Genomic DNA, 20,135 nt, shown 5'->3' with positions numbered 1-20,135 from the left:
ACCCCAGCATATGATTAAACAATAATTTTCAAATGGGAGCATAGGGAAGGCAGAACAGAGCAGGAGACAGGAATCAGGAGCAGTCTAATATGTACTACATACAGTGACACAGTGCTGGTGCCCCATTAGTATTTTGTATAAAGTGTGAACAGGTGAACAATGTGGCAGTTTCAGTCTGGGTCTCAGGTAGAACAGTACAGGCCTTTAGGATATAAACAATAGAGGTGCCACAAGTGTGAACAATACAGGGGGATCAAATGTGGCAACAATACAGGGGATTACAGTGTGAATTTGAGGTTTAAACAATGCAGGGGCCAGTTAATCTCTGTAGTGATACCTTTTAAATCTTACATATGGTAAACAGACACAGCAGACAGACTTTGATATGGAGGGCCACATAAGGGGAGGTCATGCGGCCCGAGGGCCGCCAGTTGGACATCCCTGCTTTAGATCATTCTCTCCTTCTCATCTGTGCTTTCCCTTCTTCTCAGACTTCTCTTTCATTTCTCCCTCTTTAATTCTGGGCCTCCCTCCCCCTCTCCTCCATCTTCTGACTTCTCTCTGATCTCTCTGCTTCTTTGGACACTTCTCTGTCTGTGGTTAATTCAGTGTTGCATTTGCCTGACATGTTAATGGCTTTGCATTTGTGCTCAGTAATATGTGCTGGAAATATGCACTTAAAGAACTTATTAGCATTCTCATTAACCATAATGACCATATTGTGTTTGTAAAACTGGAATGTTTTAGACCACAAGGCAAGAAGGAAGTGAAAACATTTGCTACACCCCCTATTATATTTAATGTGAAATACAGACAAGTTAGTATTGGTTTTTGCTTTGCAGATGGCACTCACATATATGTTATAAGAAAAGCATTGGCATTCATATCCTTTACTTTCCTTTTCATAAACCATTGAAGTTTTTTTTTTAATTTACAAGGTTAACTGATCTATTTATTATTTAACCATCTGCAGTTTATTGCATGGAGCATTTATACTTAGTGAATAGTGTGCACAATGGCATGGATAAAGAACAAGGTCCTTTGCAGCTGGCTGTCCTGCCAAGTCCTATACATAGAGGTTTTCACATATGCAGATAAAATATAAGTCTATAGTATGCATAGCCCTACTGATATACACAGCACTGTGCATATTTAGCACAAATAAGAGGGAGATAGATCCTGCTCTTTGCACAGTTTGGGGTATTATTGTGCAAGTGCAAGACTGGATCAGATATCTTGCTTGAGCTCCTAGAAGTAGGATCTGACTTTCTTTCTTTGGGGATAGAATTCCAGGGATTAGGAGCAGAAAGAGAGTGGAGTTTAAAGGAGACCTAAACCTTAAATATTAATATGGCTAAAAATGCCATATTTTATATAGTGAACTTATTGCACGAGGCTAAAGTTTCAGCTTGTCAATAGCAGCAATGATCCAGGACTTCAAACGTGTCACAGGGGGTCACCATCTTGGAAAGTGTCTGTGACACTCACATGCTCAGTGGGCTCTGAGCAGCTGTTGAGAAGCTAAACTTAGGGCTAATTATCCAGCAGAAAATGACCTTCCCGGGCTGTAATATAAGCTGATGCTACAGGTTTGCTGATTATTAAATTCTGATGCTAATTGCACTGGTTTCTGTGCTGCCATGTAGTAATTATCTGTATTAATTACTAATCAGCCTTATATTGTGACATTTCTATTCTATGTGTACTGTATATTGTGAGTGGGTCCCTAAGCTCAGTAAGTGACAGCAGCACAGAGCATGTGCAGTGAATCAGCAGAAAAGAAGATGGGGAGCTACTGGGGCATCTTTGGAGACACAGATCTTTACTGCTAAAGGGCTGTGGTTGCCTTGGGCTGGTACAGAGGCCAAAAACTAAGTACAACATTTCTAGCTACTTCTTTAGTTAAGCTTTAGTTCTCCTTTAAGATGGGAAATGGCAGAGGAAATGGGTGGCTCTGAGAGGAACCAAGGAGTTGACCAGAAACATATGGAGCAGAGAAGAGGAGTGAAGGGCTTTGAAGTGTTGGAGATGTAGGGAGTTAACTAAACTTAACGTGAGGAAGTGTAACTATGCCCTGGAGTGGGATGTGTTTCCATAGGCCCAGGGGTAGTATTTATACTTCCTGTTTTCCCAGTCTATATAATGGAAGCAAGCATGAGTTTCTGTCTCTTTGGATATCACTCTATAGAGAGGGTGGATGTCCTGGAGAAATTCATGATGCCTTAGTAATGGTCTGACGTGGAGAAATGTCTGGAGAATAGTTTCTGTAAGTTAACCGAAGCTGTTGCAATTGGTGATAGGCAACCCTGTGAATGGGGGCTTCTAGGCAATGACGGGTTCATTCAGGAGACAGAGGATTCTAGCAGCAGCATTTAGGATAGAGTGATAATTAGTAGGTTGTAGTAGACCAGGGGGGATAGGATAAGAGCCTAGATGAGAGTTTTAGTAATTGATTGAGGGAAAAAGGATGGGTCTTTATAATAGTGCAAAGGAACATGATTTTGGCAGTGGAATTAATGTGTTGTGTTGCATCAACAGGTGTAATAAGGATGTCATGAGTAGAAATTACAAAGGCAGTAGGTCTAGGTGGGAAGATGATCAGTTTGTGTCTTGTTAGCTGGAGAGGCTCTTGATTCTTGCAGGAGGAATAGTTAAGAGGCAATTTTGAGTTGATTATAATGGAGCCTATGGGAGATAGCCTTCCTGTAATTTATAGTTTTCTGGATAATGGGTTTCTGATTAATGGATCCCATCCCTGTACTGTGAAAGTATTTAGAGGGACAGTATACTGGAAAATAGTAATAATGTGTTAATAAATAATGTGTTTTTAATTGATGCGCAAAGCCGGGCATTCAGAAAACAATACATTAGGAAGCTATGGCACAATTAATGCTGAGTGACATTACAGACGGGGCCACATAGAAGGCAAGGTCACCCAGTGTGACCCTAATACTTGATCCAGTGGGGTACATTCCAAAGCCGTCTGGCCCCTTAGATCTAGCAGCGATAAAATGATTCCACCCAAATCTATGATTATTACTGAAACAGATGACTAGCAAAAGAAGTATTAAAAAAAGAGAGAAAAAGAAATGTATTGCTTTACCTCCATTCGGCCTGGAATATCCAATGTAGTAACTTGTGGCCCCGGCGCTCGTTGATCTCCCTCTGGAGCTTCTCATTAGCGCCCACCTGCTGACGACCTGTATAATGAGGTGTATGGGAAGCACTCGCACAAGCTGAGAAATAGATTCTCTTCCGGCTGAGGGTGAGTGTGTATCGCTCTGTGCCAGCGTGAGTCCTGCTAGGTGGGTCTGTTTGGGCCGAGCTCATATGCACAGATAAGCCTCATCCAATTCACTGACTCTCGTACTGACTTGTATGTTTGTCAGTGATGTTTGGAAATTGAGGCGCTCTGGCTGAAATTATTATTAATGGTAAAGTGCCAACATATTCTGCAGAACTGTACGGTAAGTGGGTGATAAAAACGGATTTAAATATAAAAACTTTAAAAAGTAACCACTGACAGATTCAAGATAGTTAAAGTGGGCCCTGCCCAAAAGTGCTGCCATGAGCCAAGTTGCATGGACACAATGATAAATGGTGATGTCCCTGCCCCCTCCCATGTGCAAGTTCACCAGCGAGCGGCACTGGGGAGACCTGGAGAGTCCAGAGAATTGTTAAAACTGCATTTGAGATCTGCAGAGCCTGAACTAGGGGAGCTTAGTAAAAGAGGTACATGTCCAGTGTCCCCTCACCATTGAGTCCTAGGCATGTGCCTCTCTGCCTACCCATAGTTTTGTGCCTGAAAAAGAGCTTACAGTCTAAAAGATATTGAGTGATACTCAGAGTTCCCTGTATAATTCAGCCTGCAGCCTTGTGCCTTTATATGGTCACAGAACAACCCCTCAATGACTTCTAATATCCTTATCATTTACAGTAGGGGGTACATTATCCCTTATACATGAGTGATACTCAGAGTTCCCTGTATAACTCAGCCTGCAGCCTTGTGCCTTTATATGGTCACAGAACAACCCCTCAATGACTTCTAATATCCTTATCATTTACAGTAGGGGGTACATTATCCCTTATACATGAGTGATACTCAGAGTTCCCTGTATAACTCAGCCTGCAGCCTTGTGCCTTTATATGGTCACAGAACCCCTCAGTGACTTCTAATATCCTTATCATTTACAGTAGGGGGTACATTATCCCTTATAATACATGAGTGATACTCAGAGTTCCCTGTATAACTCAGCCTGCAGCCTTGTCCCTTTATATGGTCACAGAACAACCCCTCAGTGACTTCTAATATCCTTATCATTTACAGTAGGGGGGTACATTATCCCTTATAATACATGAGTGATACTCAGAGTTCCCTGTATAACTCAGCCTGCAGCCTTGTGCCTTTATATGGCCACACAACCCCTCAGCATTAAAATTAACAATGTAAAACGGATTTATTTCCGTGAAATACTCCGCGCTATTTGCCCTTCCCAAGATGTCTCTTCAGTTGTTTGGTCGCGATGATGACGCCGTACTTCCGGGGATTTGCCATCCTAAAAAAATGTGTCGGCTGTGACTTCCTGCCAATCTCAAGATGGCAACCGGATTTAGTCTCAATTATTGCCTTGCGTTTCTCTCCAACACCCATAAAACTATAACTTTTGTTTCTCTCAGCAGCTTCGTGTGCAATTTATTCCTATAGAGCGAATTAGTCGCAGCAACAGACACTCGGGACATAATTCGCAGTGTCTGACAGACTGTCCAATAGAGCGCGGGCGAGTAGGCGGGGAGTAGGCGGTCCGTATGGGAGGGGCGGATAGTGGGTGGGCGGTGCTTATGGTTGTGGTGCAGTGTGTGTGTCAGAGCCGGGAGCTGTGAATGAGAAGGGAGCTGTGTGTGGAGATGCGGCAGCCACGCTAGGCCCGAGCACCGTCCCCCAGAGCGTTTCCGCCAGGTGAGAAATTGTGGGCTCCGAGCAGCGGCGGCAATGTGGTATTTCTGTGTATTTCTGACTCTGTTAACTCATCCTCCTCCCCCGCCTCTGTCCAACTGCCCTGCCCCACGTGTCACCCTCATATTAACCACCCAGTGCCCCTCACTCTCCTCCTGTACATCCAGTCCTTTATATAACATGTACCCCATTTTATTTACTGACACCCCAGTCTTACACTCCTGTACATCCTTTATATAACCTGTACCCCATCTTACTCACTGACACCCCAGTCTTACACTCCTGTACATCCTTTATATAACATGTACCCCATCTTACTCTTCTGTACATCCTTTATATAACATGTACCCCATCTTACTCTCTGACACTGAGGGTGGCATTGAGTAATATTGGGAACAGGCATATTAACTACAGGTCAAGAAAGCAGGAGTGGCTCTGGATCCGGTAGCACTAGGTATGATGGGGTCCCCAAGACTTGGATCCCTCTTGTCTCTAGCTAAGTAATTAACATGTCTGTACCCCATCTTACCCAGTAGCACCCCAGCCTTAAGAACCCCATGTTTCTAGACCTGTAGTTAACATGCCAGTACCCCATCATACCTAGTCCTACCCTAGTCATAGCCACTCCTTTGTTGACCTGTAGTTAATATGCCTGTACCCCATCTTACCCAGGGACACCCCACTTTCTTATCATTCCTCTACTCTGCATTATCTATTTCCCCCCTATTCTTAACCACCCCTGTGTAACTAACATACCTGTACTCACCCGTCTCCCCTGGGAATCCTTGTATTTCACATCAAGTGATCCAATCATGGTTTTGATGTGTACTAGTCTTAATGAGTCATGTGACATCACATAACATCTCTTCTAATTAGTGACCATTCTGGGTATTTTCAACATGGTTTCTAAGGGCTGGGACACACTGGGCGATTTGGGGAGATTTAGTCGCCTGGCGACTAATAGCAGCGACTTTTCTCCCTGAATGCCTCCCCTCACTCTGCGCCTGGATAAAATGAAAAGTCGCCGGTGCTAATCACACACGGCGATTCGTTTTCCGAAGTTGCCTCAAAAGGAAACTTCGGGCGACTTCGGAAAATGAATCGCCGCGTGTGATTAGCGCAGGCGATTTTTAATTTTAGCCAGGCGCAGAGCGAGGGGAGGCATTCAGGGAAGATTGGTCGTGGAAAGTCGCGGCGATTAGTTGCCAGGCGACTAAATCTCCCCAAATCGCCCAGTGTGTCCCTACCCTAAGCCTCCTCTGCTACATGGGGTACCTGATGCCTGGGCTAATAAACTTGTGTCATTGGGCACCTATTTGCCACCTGTTCCCCTTGTTGCTATGAGACAGTGTGTGAGCTGATACAGAATTACACAATCTACTCTTGTTTCCTAATTGTTCCTAATGAGTGGCCCCTGTCTCACCGGTTCCTAATGTTTGTTGCCCCATGTTCCTATATTTTTGTTTCACTTCTCGCTGTTGCCCAGTAATCACTGGCCTGGCTCCTCACTAGTTAATATATTGTGATTTCCCTGTTGTTATTATTACGTTCATATTGATGGTGCCAACATGTTGTACAAAGCCCTGATCTCATCCCCAGTCCCAGGCTGCAGTGTTCTGACCCCATATGACTTTATTACCGAATGATAATTGCCAATCCTCTATGACTATGCACCTCTGCTCCTGTTGATGGGATTGAGATTTTGGGGCTATGTAATTAAAGGCACTAAGTTTGCCCATGGGTACTAACCTATAGCAATCAATCAGCAGGTAGAATTTCCTGGTCACATTTAAAAGCAAACATCTTATTGGTTGCTATGGGTTACTGCTCCTGGACAAACATAGTGCATTTTATTACATATGGGGGCAAGTGTTAAATGTATTGCCCTAGATGTCTCTGACCCACAAGGGATATTTCACCAATTGCTCCGTTTCCTAGCAGTGCATGCTGGGACAGATTACAGAAACCTTACATAATAACATTTTATGCTTTGCTGTTTCAAACCCATTTACCCTTTTTTTTTGCCTGCCCCCTCTTCAGTTTGGGATCCAAGCTGATATCTTGTTGCTAGAGTCCTATTTATCCTAGCAACCAGGCAGTGCCTTGAAAGTGCCTCTCTGCAGCCTACAATGCACCATTCAGGCCTTCATCTACCCATTTCCTAGTCTCTCATTTAAATCCTGGTTACTAGGATCAGCAGGAGCCTAGCAACCAAATTATGTTTAAAATCCAGACTGAAGAACTATGCATCAAAAGCCAGGGCCGGAACTAGGGGTAGGCAGAGTAGGTGCCCGCCTAGGGTGCAATCATGGGGGGGCGCACTTTTAAGGGGAATTTTTTGGTTTGCTTGACCTTTAATAATTCTTCAATTTTATAAACTGCCTGTTCTTGCCCGTGATTCATACTGCGGGCAGAAGTACTTCCCACCTCCCTCTTGACAGCTGCTGGCACAGGTAAACAGATGAAATGGGGCAATATGGTGGACTTTTGGCTGTTGCTGGCACAGATACATAATTGAGGCCAATATGATGGATCTTTGGCTCCTGCTGGCACTTGTACATATTTGAGGTCAATTTTGTGGATAGTTTGGCTGCTGATGGCACAGGTACAGATTGGGGGCACTATGAGGGATTGGCTGCTGCTGGCTCAGGTACATGGGGCAATATGGTGGCTGCTGGCACAGGTACAGAGATGTTTGGGGCAATGTGATGGATTTTTGGCTCCTGCTGGCACAGGTACAAATTAGGGGCAATATGATGGATTTTTTGGCTGCTGCTGGCAAAGGTACAGATTGGGGGTAATAATGTGATGGATGTTTTGGCCTATGCTGGCACAAGTACAGATTGGGGACTTGGGAGCAATCTGAGATATTTACTGCTGTTGGCACAGGTACAAATGGGATCATTGTGATAGGTGTTGGCACAGTTACATGAGACAACACAATGGCTGCTGGCACAGGGGGCAATATGAATGGTAAGGTGGGAAATGCTAATGCAGGAGCGGGTGGAGGGCACTGATTGAAGCCCTTGCCTAGGGTGCCAAAATACCTTGGTCCGGCCCTGTCAAAAGCATTCAAAATACACATTTATTTGAAAGGCATTGTGTACTGCAGTGATTCACACCCAACATTTTCCCTAGTTTTATATACCTGCACCCACCCCCTTCCTGTGATTGGCAGACAGTCAAATGTAAGTGGGTTTTAGGTGAAGATGTCACTAGTGGAGGTGGGGTATTCCTGTTGACATTACAAGGGGTGGGGTGACATCACTAGAGGAGAGGATGTGATGTCACTAGAGGACCAACTGCAAATCATGTGACTGAACTTTACTTTAAAGGGATACAGTCATGGGAAAAAACATTTTTTTCAAAATGAATGAGTTAATAGCGCTGTTCCAGCAGAATTCTGCACTGAAATCCATTTCTCAAAAGAGCAAACAGATTTTTTATATTCAATTTTGAAATCTGACATGGGGCTTAACATATTGTCAATTTCCCAGCTGCCCCAAGTCATGTGACTTGTGCTCTGATAAACTTCAGTCACTCTTTACTGCTGTACTGCAAGTTGGAGTGATATCACCCCCCTCCATTTTCCCCCCCAGCAGCCAAACAAAAGAACAATGGGAAGGTAACCAGATAGCAGCTCCCTAACACAAGATAACAGCTGCCTGGTAGATCTAAGAACATCACTCAATAGTAAAAACCCATGTCTCACTGAGACACATTCAGTTACATTGAGAAGGAAAAACAGCAGCCTGCCAGAAAGCATTTCTCTCCTAAAGTGCAGTCACATGACCAGGGGCAGCTGGGAAATTGACAAAATGTCTAGCCCCATGTCAGATTTCAAAATTGAATATAAAAAAATCTGTTTGCTCTTTTGAGAAATGGATTTCAGTGCAGAATTCTGCTGGAGCAGCACTATTAACTGATGTGTTTTGGAAAAAAAAATGTTTTCCGATGACAGGATCCCTTTAACCCTTCATGGATGGGATAGTGTTGCTTACAGAATCTGCCCTTTTCTGACATTATATCTGATAGTGTCAGTCTCTTCCTTCCCGTCAGGCTCAGGTTGGGAAGAGGTAGGGGCGCAGGTGAACCTACAGGTTTCAGGGGTTCCCCCATGCACTGGTAGTGTAAAGTATACTTAGGGGCAGATTTATTAAAGAAATGAAAATTCATATTTTCGATTTTTGTTTTTGGTCAAAACTCTCAAATTTGAATTGTGAGTTATCCAAACTAGATTTGAGTTTTAATTCAAATTCAGATTTTTAAAATTTATCATACTCTGGCACCTTAAACCTGACGAATTGCTGTATAAGTCAATGGGAGACATCCAGGGATCATTTTGGTGATGTTTGTAGCCTTCGAATTTGATCGAAACTTGAATCATTCGATTTGATTTAGAAAAACTCTAATCAACTTTTTTTTCCCCAGAAAAAACTCTATTATAGTTTTTCTAATTCAAATAGAATTTGATTCGAGTTTTTGGGTCTATCAAATTTGTCCGAGCTGAGAAAATTCGATTCTATTAATAAATTGCGATTGGTCGAGTTTTGAGTTTATGGGAGCTTATGGTTGTTTTAAAAAAACTCCCATGAATTCGAAATTTGACCCTTGATAACTGTGCCTCCCCAAGTTGAGTCTCTGGTGTACATCCTTCTTTAATCAAGTGATGCCAAAATGTTTGATTGAGGCTCAAGAGGACTGCAACAGTTGCAGATATTAAGGTTGAACTTGATAGACGTGTGTCTCTTTTAGGGATGCACCGAATCCAGGATTCGGTTCAGGATTCGGCCTTTTTCAGCAGGATTCAGATTCGGCCGAATCATTTGCCTGCATATGCAAATTAGGGGCATTGAGACAAATCACGTGACTTTTTGTCACAAAACAAGGAAGTAAAAAATGTTTTCCCCTTCCCATCCCTAATTTGCATATGCAAATTAAGATTCGGTTCGGTATTCGGCCAACTGCATTATTATCACCCGACCCTTTGATGCCCTCGCCCATTACATCCCGTATACTGACCGAAACCACCGTCCAATACCACCGTCCGATACCACCGCACGATACGCCTATTTGATACGACTGACTGTGCACATGTAGAGCATAACTAAGCATCCCTCGGCAGTCACATTTTGGCAGGAGAGGGGTTCAGCTGTTCTAACTATGACCTTGAACTCTGCACACGCACATATCAAGTTGGGTTTTATTTCCACCCCATGGGACTAATAATCTTTGTAAATCTGCTCCAAGATGTGGCGATTGAATCAGCACTGTGTGTTATTGTGCAGTTAATCTGTGGCTGATGCTTGGGTGGAACCTGACTCTGTGCCAGATTCAATGCCGAGCTCCGGGGACTGATCTGCAATTACTCCCATTTGAGTGGAAGCTTCTTGCAGGGTTAAAGGGGTTGTTCACCTTTTGATTAACTTTTAATATGATATAGAGCGTGATATTCGGAGACAATTTGCAGTTGATTTTCATTTTTTATTATTTGTGGTTTTCGAGTTATTTAGCTTTTTATTCAGCATCTTGCAATTTTAGCAATCTGGTTGCTAGGGTTCAAATTACTAGTAACCATGCAACCATGCTCTGCTTTGAATAACAGATTGGAATATTGATAGAAAAGGACCTAGATAGAAAGATGAGTAAAAAAAGTAGCAATAACAATACATTGTAGCATTACAGAGCATTTGGTTTTTAGATGGGGTCAGTGACCCCCCATTTGAAAGCTGGAAAGAGTCAAAAGAAGAAGGCAAATAATTAAAAAACAAAATAAAACATAAAAAAATAAAGAATGAAGACCAACTGAAAAGTTGCTAAGAATTGGCTGTTCTATAAAATGCTAAAAGTTAATCTAAAGGTGCGTTTTTCTAATTCAAATCAAATTTTATTCAAGTTTTCCGTTGATCAAATTCATCCGAGCTGAGAAAATTCTGTTTTATTAATAAATTGCTAGTGGTCGAATTTCGAGTTTATGGGAGCTTATGGTTGTTTTAAACACATGAATTCGAAATTCGACCCTTGATAAATGTGCCTCCCCAAGTTGAGTCTCTAGTGTACATCCTTCTTTAATCAAGTGATGCCAGAATGTTTGATTGAGGATCAAGAGGGGACAATGTCTGAGTCCTTATAGATTGTCTGGAGCTCTAGATTTTAGGTCATATAGATAGAGGTGTGGACAGAACTCTCATTCACTGTCCTAAATATTCCTGCCACTATCTGATATATCAATGGTTCCTATAGCTGTAATCTTGTCATGAAGAAAGTGGGGCCCCAACCAGATGTGGGCCCTCAAAGCGTGGCTCTGACCAAAAAACTCTGAAAGTCACTCATTAGTGTAGGTTTACATGTAAACCTCTCCAGTTTGGAATCAAAGCAGCTATCTGGTTGCTAGGGGCATTGTTACCTGAGTAACCAGGCAGTGATTGCAATAAGAGACTCATTATAGGTCTACCTGGTTCGGTGACCCCCATTTGAAACCCGGAAAGAGGTAGAAGAACGGGGAAAATAACTTCATATACGTTATAACATATCTGTGAAGAAAGACCAACTGAAATTCGGACATAACATACTGAAACTTAAAAGTGTAGAAGCTGGGGCCCGAAAAATAACTCCCCATGCTACGTAGAGTGGGTTGCTGTGATCCCTTTAATAAAGTCATATGTTTTGCAATAGAAAATAGTCATTAAAACAAGATGCATCACTGGTTAGTTTTTGGGATTGCCAGTATAATTTGGGCCCCCTGAAAAAAAAAAAGTGGTGGTTTACCTTTAAGTTGATTTTTAGTATGCAACTTTTCAATCGGCCTTCAATATTGCATTTTTCTTCTCTTTCCAGCTTTCTAAAAAGGCTACAAATATATTGGTATTGCTACTTTTTATTACTCCTCTTTCTATTCAGGCCTCTCCTATTCATATTCCAGTCTCTTATTCAAATCAGCGCATGGTTGCTAGGGGAATTTGGACCCTAGCAACCATACTGCAGAAATTGCAAACTGGAGAGCTGTTGAATAAAAAGCTAAATAACTCAAAAACCACAAATAATAAAACATGAAAAACAGTTGCAAATTGTCTCAGAATGTCCCTCTCTACATCATACTAGAAGTTAGTTTAAAGGGGAACAACCCCTTTAAAACTATGCAGTGATTAATATACTGTGTGGTAACTTGTTTATTTATGGCTCTGTGTTATTTCTAGGGATTCACCGAATCCAGTATTTTGGGTTCGGCCGAACCCCCAAATCATTCATGAAAGATTCGTCCGAGAACCTTGTTTTGTGATTTCCCTCCCCGCCCGCCCCTAATTTGCATATGCTAATTAGAATTTGGTTCAGCTGAAGATTGGGCAAAAGGATTCACCCGAATCCTGCTGAAAAAGGCAGAATCCTGGCCGAAATCGAATCCTGGATTCGGTGCATCCCTAGTTATTTCTATAATGAACTGATCACTCGGCTGATTGGAACTAAAATTCCCATATCGCTTGGCAGAGAAAGCAGTATGGGAGCTCCCACTAACTTATTAGTGCAGAATAGATTATGTGCATTTATCTTTAATTGTAAAACTCATATAGAGCAGAACAGCTCCTCAATCTGATCAGCGCCCCCCTTTGGAGCATGGCTTTACCCCCCAGGATGGTGCTGCAGGCCTGGGGCTCATTTTGCAGCGTTTGGATGATGTGTTTGCTTTCCAGTAAGAGAAAGAATAACGACATAATTACCATGTTTAATAAAATAAACGTTGCTGAGCGGCGATTGTTCTAGGGATGCGAATCCCATTGCCTGAGGCTCCGTCGTTTCCTGGAACTCTTATGTTTGCAGGGAAGCACTCGCTCTGGCTATTTGTTTTTTTTTCTACAAGGGCCAAAAATGAAAGGGATTGTTGGGTTTGTATTTAAATATAATGTTCTGTTATCATAAAAATTGTGTGTGGGTGCCAAGGGTCCAGGTATGCTCTATATTAAAGGAGTGGTTCTCCTTTAAGTTAACTTTTAGTATGTTATAGAATTGCTAATCCTAAGCAATCTTTCATTTGGCCTTCATTTTTTAACTTGTACAGTTTTTAAATTATTTGCCTTTTTCGTTTGACTCTTTCCAGCTTTCAAATAGGGGTCACTGACCCCATCTAAAAAAACAAATGCTCTGTAAGGCTACAAATGTATTGTTATTGCTACTTTTTATTACTCATCTTTCTATTCAGGCCTCTCCTATTCTTATTCCAGACTCTTATTCAAATCAATGCATGGTTGCTAGGGCAATTTGGACTCTAGTGACCAGATTGCTGAAACTGCAAACTGCTTAATAAAAAGCTAAATAACTCAAAAACCACAAATAATAAAAAATGCAAAACTAATTGTAATTTGTCTCAGAATACCACTTTCTACGTAATATTATGTTCACCTTCAAACAACTAGTTGTTTTCAGATAGATCACCAGAAATAAAGACTTTGGCCAATTACTTAATCGAATTTCTATGTGTGACCATTTTTCTAATATTGAAGTGTTGTGTAATTTTTTACCGCAGGGGGGTCGCTGACCCTCCAAACTTCTCTAAATTCTCTAAATTGATACATTTAATGGGATACATTTCCTATCTTTGTCCCTGCTGAGCAGAATCCCTGGGTTTCATTACAGACAGCTGTTAGAATTGATACAATAGTTGCTGATACTCCAGAGATGCTGCTGAGAAAAGAACTAAATGTTGCAAAATTGTATCAGTTAGAGTCTGTATCTGAATTACTGAGCTGCCAGACTCAAACACCAGAGACACCAACATTCAACTTTAAACTTAGATTTTGGAAAAACAATAAAAAATAAATAATTGATAGTATGTGAAAAAAAGTCTTTATTTCTCGGGAACAGTCTGAAAACAAGTGAACTGAAAAAAAGTTTTTGGAAGATGAACAACCCCTTTAATGTAAAGATTAAGGATGCACCGAATCCAGGATTTGGTTCAGGATTCAGTCAGGATTCCGCCTTTTTCAAAAGGATTCGGATTTGGCCGAATCCTTCTGCTCAGCCAAACTGAATCTGAATCCTAATTTGCATATGCAAATTAGGGGTGGGGGAGGGAAATCGCGTGCCTTTTCTTCACAAAACAAGGATGTAAAATTATTTTTCCCTTCCCACCCCTAATTTGCATATGAAAATTAGGGTTCGGTATTCGGCAGAATCTTTCACAAAGGATTCGGGGGTTCGGCTGAATCCAAAATAGTGGATTCGGTGCATCCCTAGTAAAGATGAACACTAATTAGCTGCTGTGGGACATAACTGTTCAGTGAGTTTGCAATTGATCCTCAGCATTCAGCTCAGACTCAAAAGCAACAGATATGTCACACCCCCCCCCCTCAAGTCACTGATTGGTTACTGCCTGGTAACCAATCAGTGGAAAGCAAGTAAGTTGAAAAACAGGAAGTAGTGTTCTGGCTATTATGTTACACATCCAGTCACTCCAGCCTTTATACATCACATTTTTGGCTAACTAACTATATTAGATACATTTTTTTATTTTGCACATCCTATCTATTTACCCAGTTTTTATTTTTATACTGAACTGTTCCTTTAATATTTTGTGTTATGGTTAAGGGGAGGTATCTGCAGGGGACCAGTGTGGGATAAGGGGGGTTTGTTCTCTTCTAAAGGGGTTGTTTACCTTTAAATACATTTTAAGTATGTTTTGGAGAGCAATATTCTGAGATTATTTGCATTTGGTTTTGAATTGTAATTCTTTTTGATTTTTGAGTTATTTAGCTTTTTATTCAGCAGCTCTCCAATTTGCAGTCACTCCAGCCTTTATACTTTACATTTTTGTCTAATTAATTATATTAGAAACATTTTTAATTTTACACAGATCTATTTACCTATTTTTTTTACACTGAACAATTCCTTTAATATTTTGTGTTATGTTTAAGAGGGAGGTATCTGCAAAGGACCTGTATGGTATAAAGTAGGGATGCACCGAATCCAGGATTTGGTTCGGGATTCGGCCTTTTTCAGCAGGATTCGGATTTCGCCAAATCCTTCTGCCCAGCCGAACCGAATCCTAATTTGCATATGAAAATTAAGGGCAGGGAGGGAAAAAAATGTTTTCCCCTTCCCACCCCTAATTAGCGTATACAAATTAGGGTTTCGGATTCGGGTCGGTATTCGGCCAAATCTTTCACGACAGGTTCGGGGGTTCGGCCGAATCCAAAAGATTCCGTGCATCCCTAGTATGAAGGGGGTTTGTTCTCTTTTAAAGGGGTTGTTAACCCTCAAATTAATTTTAAGTATGATTTGGAGAGCGATATTCTGAGACAATTTGGTTTTGAATTATACTTTGTGGTTTTTGAGTTATGTAACTTTTTATTCAGAAGCTCTCCAGTTTGCAGTTTCACTAGCAACCATGCATTGATATGAATAAGAGACTGGAATATGAATATGAATAGAAAGATGAGTAATAAAGCAGCAATAGCAATAAATGTGTAGCCTTATAGTGCTTTTGTGTTAGGTGGGGTCAGTGACCACCGCCTTATAAAGCTGGAAAGAGTCAGAAGAAGAAAGCAAATAATTCAAAAAATAATAATGAAGGGCAATTGAAAAGTTGCTTAGTATTGACCATTCTATAACATACTAAAAAAGTTCAAGGTGCACCCCTTTAATGATCAGCTGTTTGAAAAGAAACATCTGATTGGTTGCAACCTTTTAGGCTTTACCCTATAAATGTTTTAGTTAAGATAAATGGGCTTTCTGATTCAGTTCTGCATCCTTTATGGGATGTCCTTCTACTGGGTACATTCACAGGGCGGCCCCCCAGCAATCCAGGTGATCTGTGCGTGTGTAGTGGAGTTACAGGTAGGGAGCAGTGCATGTGAAGGTTAGAGTAGAACCAGGCTGCTTTATATTCCATTGACTACAGCAGCCACATGTGAATAGACAGGCACACTAGAAAAGAAAACCCACATGGGGCCAAGAGTTGATTTCACAGATAAAGTGCGGCATTGACAGTTGATACGAATAATTACAGACCGGTCATATTATTATTCTACCCCTTTTATATTTCGTTTTTTTTTTTATATGGAACATGTGATTAATGATACTGAGCTTTTACAGGGGGGGGGAGAGTCTGATTCCTGCACAGGGCCACACTGTGTGATCTCAGGCAAATCACTTAATCCTCCCCTGCCTTGTTATTAGGCAATTACAGGGTGCTGAGCTAAACCCCTCCGTCTCTGCTTCCCCCTTTTAAGAGGTTGCCATGCATGCAAATTAAAAGCTGCGGCGTTAATACAAGGTATTATTTCTGTTCCGTAGGACAACAGTCTTTTTGCTCATTTCCCAGCGTGGTGGAAGCCACTCTCTCAGTCTGAGGCCGCAGCTTTATGGCTGCATTTAATATAGTGTTTAAAAGCTTTGATTAGAAAGTATGATTAGATAACATAAAGCTGCCTTCATGCTGGATATCTCTAATCACTGGCTTCTGGCTGCTGGCCTGGATTATATACTCACATTCCTTCTCTCTCTCCACTTTTCTCTCCTCTCCACTTCTTTCTTTCTTTCTTCCTTCCTTTCTCTTTTTCTTTCTTTCTTTATTTCTTTCTTTCTTTCTTTTTTCTCTTTCTTTCTTTCTTTCTTTCTTTCTTTCTTTCTTTCTTTCTTTCTTTCTTTCTCTTCCTTTCTTTCTTTCTCTTCCTTTCTTTCTTTCTCTTCCTTTCTTTCTTTCTCTTCCTTTCTTTCTTTCTCTTCCTTTCTTTCTTTCTCTTCCTTCCTTCCTTTCTTTCTTTCTCTTCCTTTCTTTCTTTCTCTTCCTTTCTTTCTTTCTCTTCCTTTCTTTCTTTCTTTCTTTCTTTCTTTCTTTCTTTCTTTCTTTCTTTCTTTCTCTTCCTTCCTTTCTTTCTTTCTCTTCCTTCCTTTCTTCCTTTCTTTCTCTTCCTTCCTTCCTTTCTTTCTCTTCCTTCCTTCCTTTCTCTTCCTTCCTTCCTTCCTTCCTTTCTCTTCCTTCCTTCCTTTCTTTCTCTTCCTTCCTTCCTTTCTTTCTCTTCCTTCATTCCTTCCTTTCTCTTCCTTCCTTCCTTTCTCTTCCTTCCTTCCTTTCTTTCTCTTCCTTCCTTCCTTTCTTTCTCTTCCTTTCTTTCTCTTCCTTTCTTCCTTTCTTTCTCTTCCTTTCTTTCTCTTCCTTTCTTCCTTTCTTTCTCTTCCTTTCTTTCTCTTCCTTTCTTCCTTTCTTTCTCTTCCTTTCTTCCTTTCTTTCTCTTCCTTTCTTCCTTTCTTCCTTTCTTCCTTACTTCCTTCCTTCCAAGGGGTGGTTCACCATTAACTTTTGTACTGTTCTTGAATGGCACATTCTAAGCAACTTTTCAACTGGCCTTAATTTTTTCTTTTTTATAGTTTTTGAATTATTTGCCTTCTTTTTCTGATAAAGTCTGAGACTGCTTTCGCTTTACAGGTTAAGGTGAGGTTAAAATCTGGAGACTCTGTGATATGATATATTGGGTTACCCCTCCCCTCGCAATGTTTGCCTGACCTCCAGTTTGCATTTCACAGCAGGGACTTTTTACAGGCAATTAAGTCTTCTGAACACTATAAATATTTAGTTTGGTGTTTCTTGCTCATTAAAACATGGATCCTCCCATGTGCCAGAGAGGTTATGTATAAATGTTATTGTTTGTTCGGCATTGTGTCATCTCTGTGCATTACCTGTCTGCCGGGGGATCTCTTTTTATTTTTGTCGACAGTTGAGGCCTGTGTATAGTCAAGTAGTAGCCAAGTAGTATCATCATCTGTTCCTTCCACTCCCAGTGGAGTATAGGGCGTCCATGAAGACTCTCCATTCAGATCTATTTGTTGCTATTGTCTTGATCTCATTCCATGTTTCCATTCCAAGTAGCCAAGTAAGTAGTATGGCAGCACCCTATTTCCCCATCTATCTTGGTAAGCCCTATCCCCATGTCCAGTGACTTTGCGTATTGGTGTTGCAATTTGTGGTTATTTTTTTGTTTCAGATTACAGCAAACTTGTAACCTGCCAGGCAGGATTTTCTCCTGTCTGTATTTTGATGTTACTATACATAAAGCCCTAGTGAGGCAGCTCTTAGCCACTTCTCTGCTCCAACTATATACACACCATGTGGTCACCTTCCCTCCTCGCAGTTCAGTTTAAGGTGGAACGCTGATGTGCAGGAAGAGTAGGGTTTCACACGTTTGATCTTGTTGAAGGATGTAAGACCACCCTTTTATACGTGTACTTCCTAAAAATAGGATTTTAACCACCGATACCTTAAAAATAGGTGTTGTGCAGATTCTCTCAGCCATTACTCCCGTATGCACCTGTTCTATTGCAATGCACTATACTGTGACATACACTTCTATATAACAGTAAAGATATATACATTTAAAGGGGTAATTCACTTTAATTTAAGTTAGAATGGCTAATTCTAAACAACTTTTCAATTTTCCTTCGTTTTTTTTATGGCTTTTGATTTACTTCAAATTAGGGTCACTGACCCCATTTAAAAATATATACTCCATACAGCTACAAATGTATAGTAATTGCTTTTTTTTATTGCTCCTTTTTCTATTCAGACCTCTCCTATTCCAGTCAAATCAGTGCATGGTTGCTAGGATAATTTGGACCATAGCAACCGTGCTGCTGAAATTGCAAACTGGAGAGCTGCTGAAAAAAACCACACATAATAAAAAAATAAAACCAATTGCAAATTGTCTCAGAATATCACTCTGTACATCATGCTAAATGGGTGAACAGCCCCGTTAATTTACTTGTTAATCTTCCTGGTTAAGAATTAGGTCTGTCGATCTGAGCTTATTGGACTAATCAATAAATCGGTGGCATTCTCTAGACTGTGGTTAATGGAAATAATTACTAATTGGTCAAGTAGCGTGCACATATCCTAGGTGTATGTTTTGAACCCTAACAATAAAAAGACGGGCTTTTTCTAAATGCTGAAAATGATGGGGGAGCAGGATAATGATGTGGTCCATCTCCATAGAAATGAAAGGAGAACAAAAGCTTAACTAAAGAAATATGTTATGTTTTGTGCTTCTGTACCAGCCCAAGGCAACCACAGCCCTTTAGCAGTAAAGATCTGTCTCTCCAAAGATGCCCCAGTAGCTCCCCATCTTCTTTTCTGCTGATTCACTGCACATGCTCTGTGCTGCTGTCACTTACTGAGCTTAGGGACCCACTCACAATATACAGTACACATAGAATAGAAATGTCACAATATAAGGCTGATTAGTAATTAATACACATAATTACTACATGGCAGCACAGAAACCAGTGCAATTAGCATCAGAATTTAATAATCCGCAAACCTGTAGCAGCATCTTATATTACAGGGGAAGCTCATTTTCTGCTGGATAATTAGTGACGAGCCCTAAGCTTAGCTTCTCAACAGCTGCTCAGAGCGCACTGAGCATGTGAGTGTCACAGACACTTTCCAAGATGGTGACCCCCTGTGACAAGTTTGAAGTCCTGGATCATTGCTGCTATTGACAAGCTGAAACTTTAGCCTCATGCAATAAGTTCAGTATATAAAATATGGCATTTTTAGCCATATTTTTTTTAGGGTTTAGTTATCCTTTAAGAACTCAGCACAAGTGAAATGGGGCAAAGGTAAATGCTTTTACAGCTGTAAAGTGTGCTCATTTGCATTATTTTTAGTTAAAGGGATTGTTTATCTTTTGGTGAACTTTTAGTATGATGTAGTGATTGATACAATTTGCAATTTGTTTTCATTTTTTATTATTTGTAGTTTTTGAGTTATTTGGCTTTTTATTCAGCAACTCTCCAGTTTGCAATCTGGTTTCCAGGATCCAAAATAAAGCAACAATAAGGAACGTTATGGTTGAGAGGGTTCAGATTCTGTTTGGCTGAGCATTCAGGATTCGGCCAAATCCAACAATAATGCTGACATTCAGCTGGTTTGGTGCATCCCTATTGGATAGTTGTGAGCAAGGTTGGCTGCTCTCCATGGTGCTGAAGATGATTTTATTTAATTTATGGCACAGGAGGTGTCCAGCCGGTCCCTACCTGGAAATTGGGAGAAGCCGTTTGGTTTATTTCATTATCCTCCCTTACTTGTGTTTGCCACCAGATATCAGTGAAAGGATGTTTAGGTTTTGCACTTTCTTTTGTGCTTTAGATTTTACACTACAAGCTTTTTTTGATTCAAAAACCTATGAATTTCTTG

The 20,135-nt window shown here is 40.9% G+C and overlaps 1 protein-coding gene across 6 annotated transcripts in view; it reads left to right on the top strand.

The window, feature by feature from the left end:
* cyrib.L (CYFIP related Rac1 interactor B L homeolog) overlaps window positions 1-20,135 on the top strand; it is a 111,769-nt gene that overhangs the window by 34,673 nt on the left and 56,961 nt on the right. Inside the window, exon 1 of one of the 6 annotated variants that reach the window (XM_018266295.2) lies at window positions 4,803-4,957. The exons of 3 other annotated variants lie outside the window; for them this stretch is intronic. The gene's annotated coding sequence lies outside the window, so the exon portion shown is untranslated. 6 annotated transcript variants of the gene reach the window in all.

Source organism: Xenopus laevis, chromosome 6L, assembly GCF_017654675.1.
Source record: "Xenopus laevis strain J_2021 chromosome 6L, Xenopus_laevis_v10.1, whole genome shotgun sequence".
Classification (NCBI taxonomy): domain Eukaryota; kingdom Metazoa; phylum Chordata; class Amphibia; order Anura; family Pipidae; genus Xenopus; species Xenopus laevis.
The sequence above is the reverse complement of the archived record's forward strand: the minus strand, read 5'-3'. Positions and strand labels throughout refer to the sequence as shown.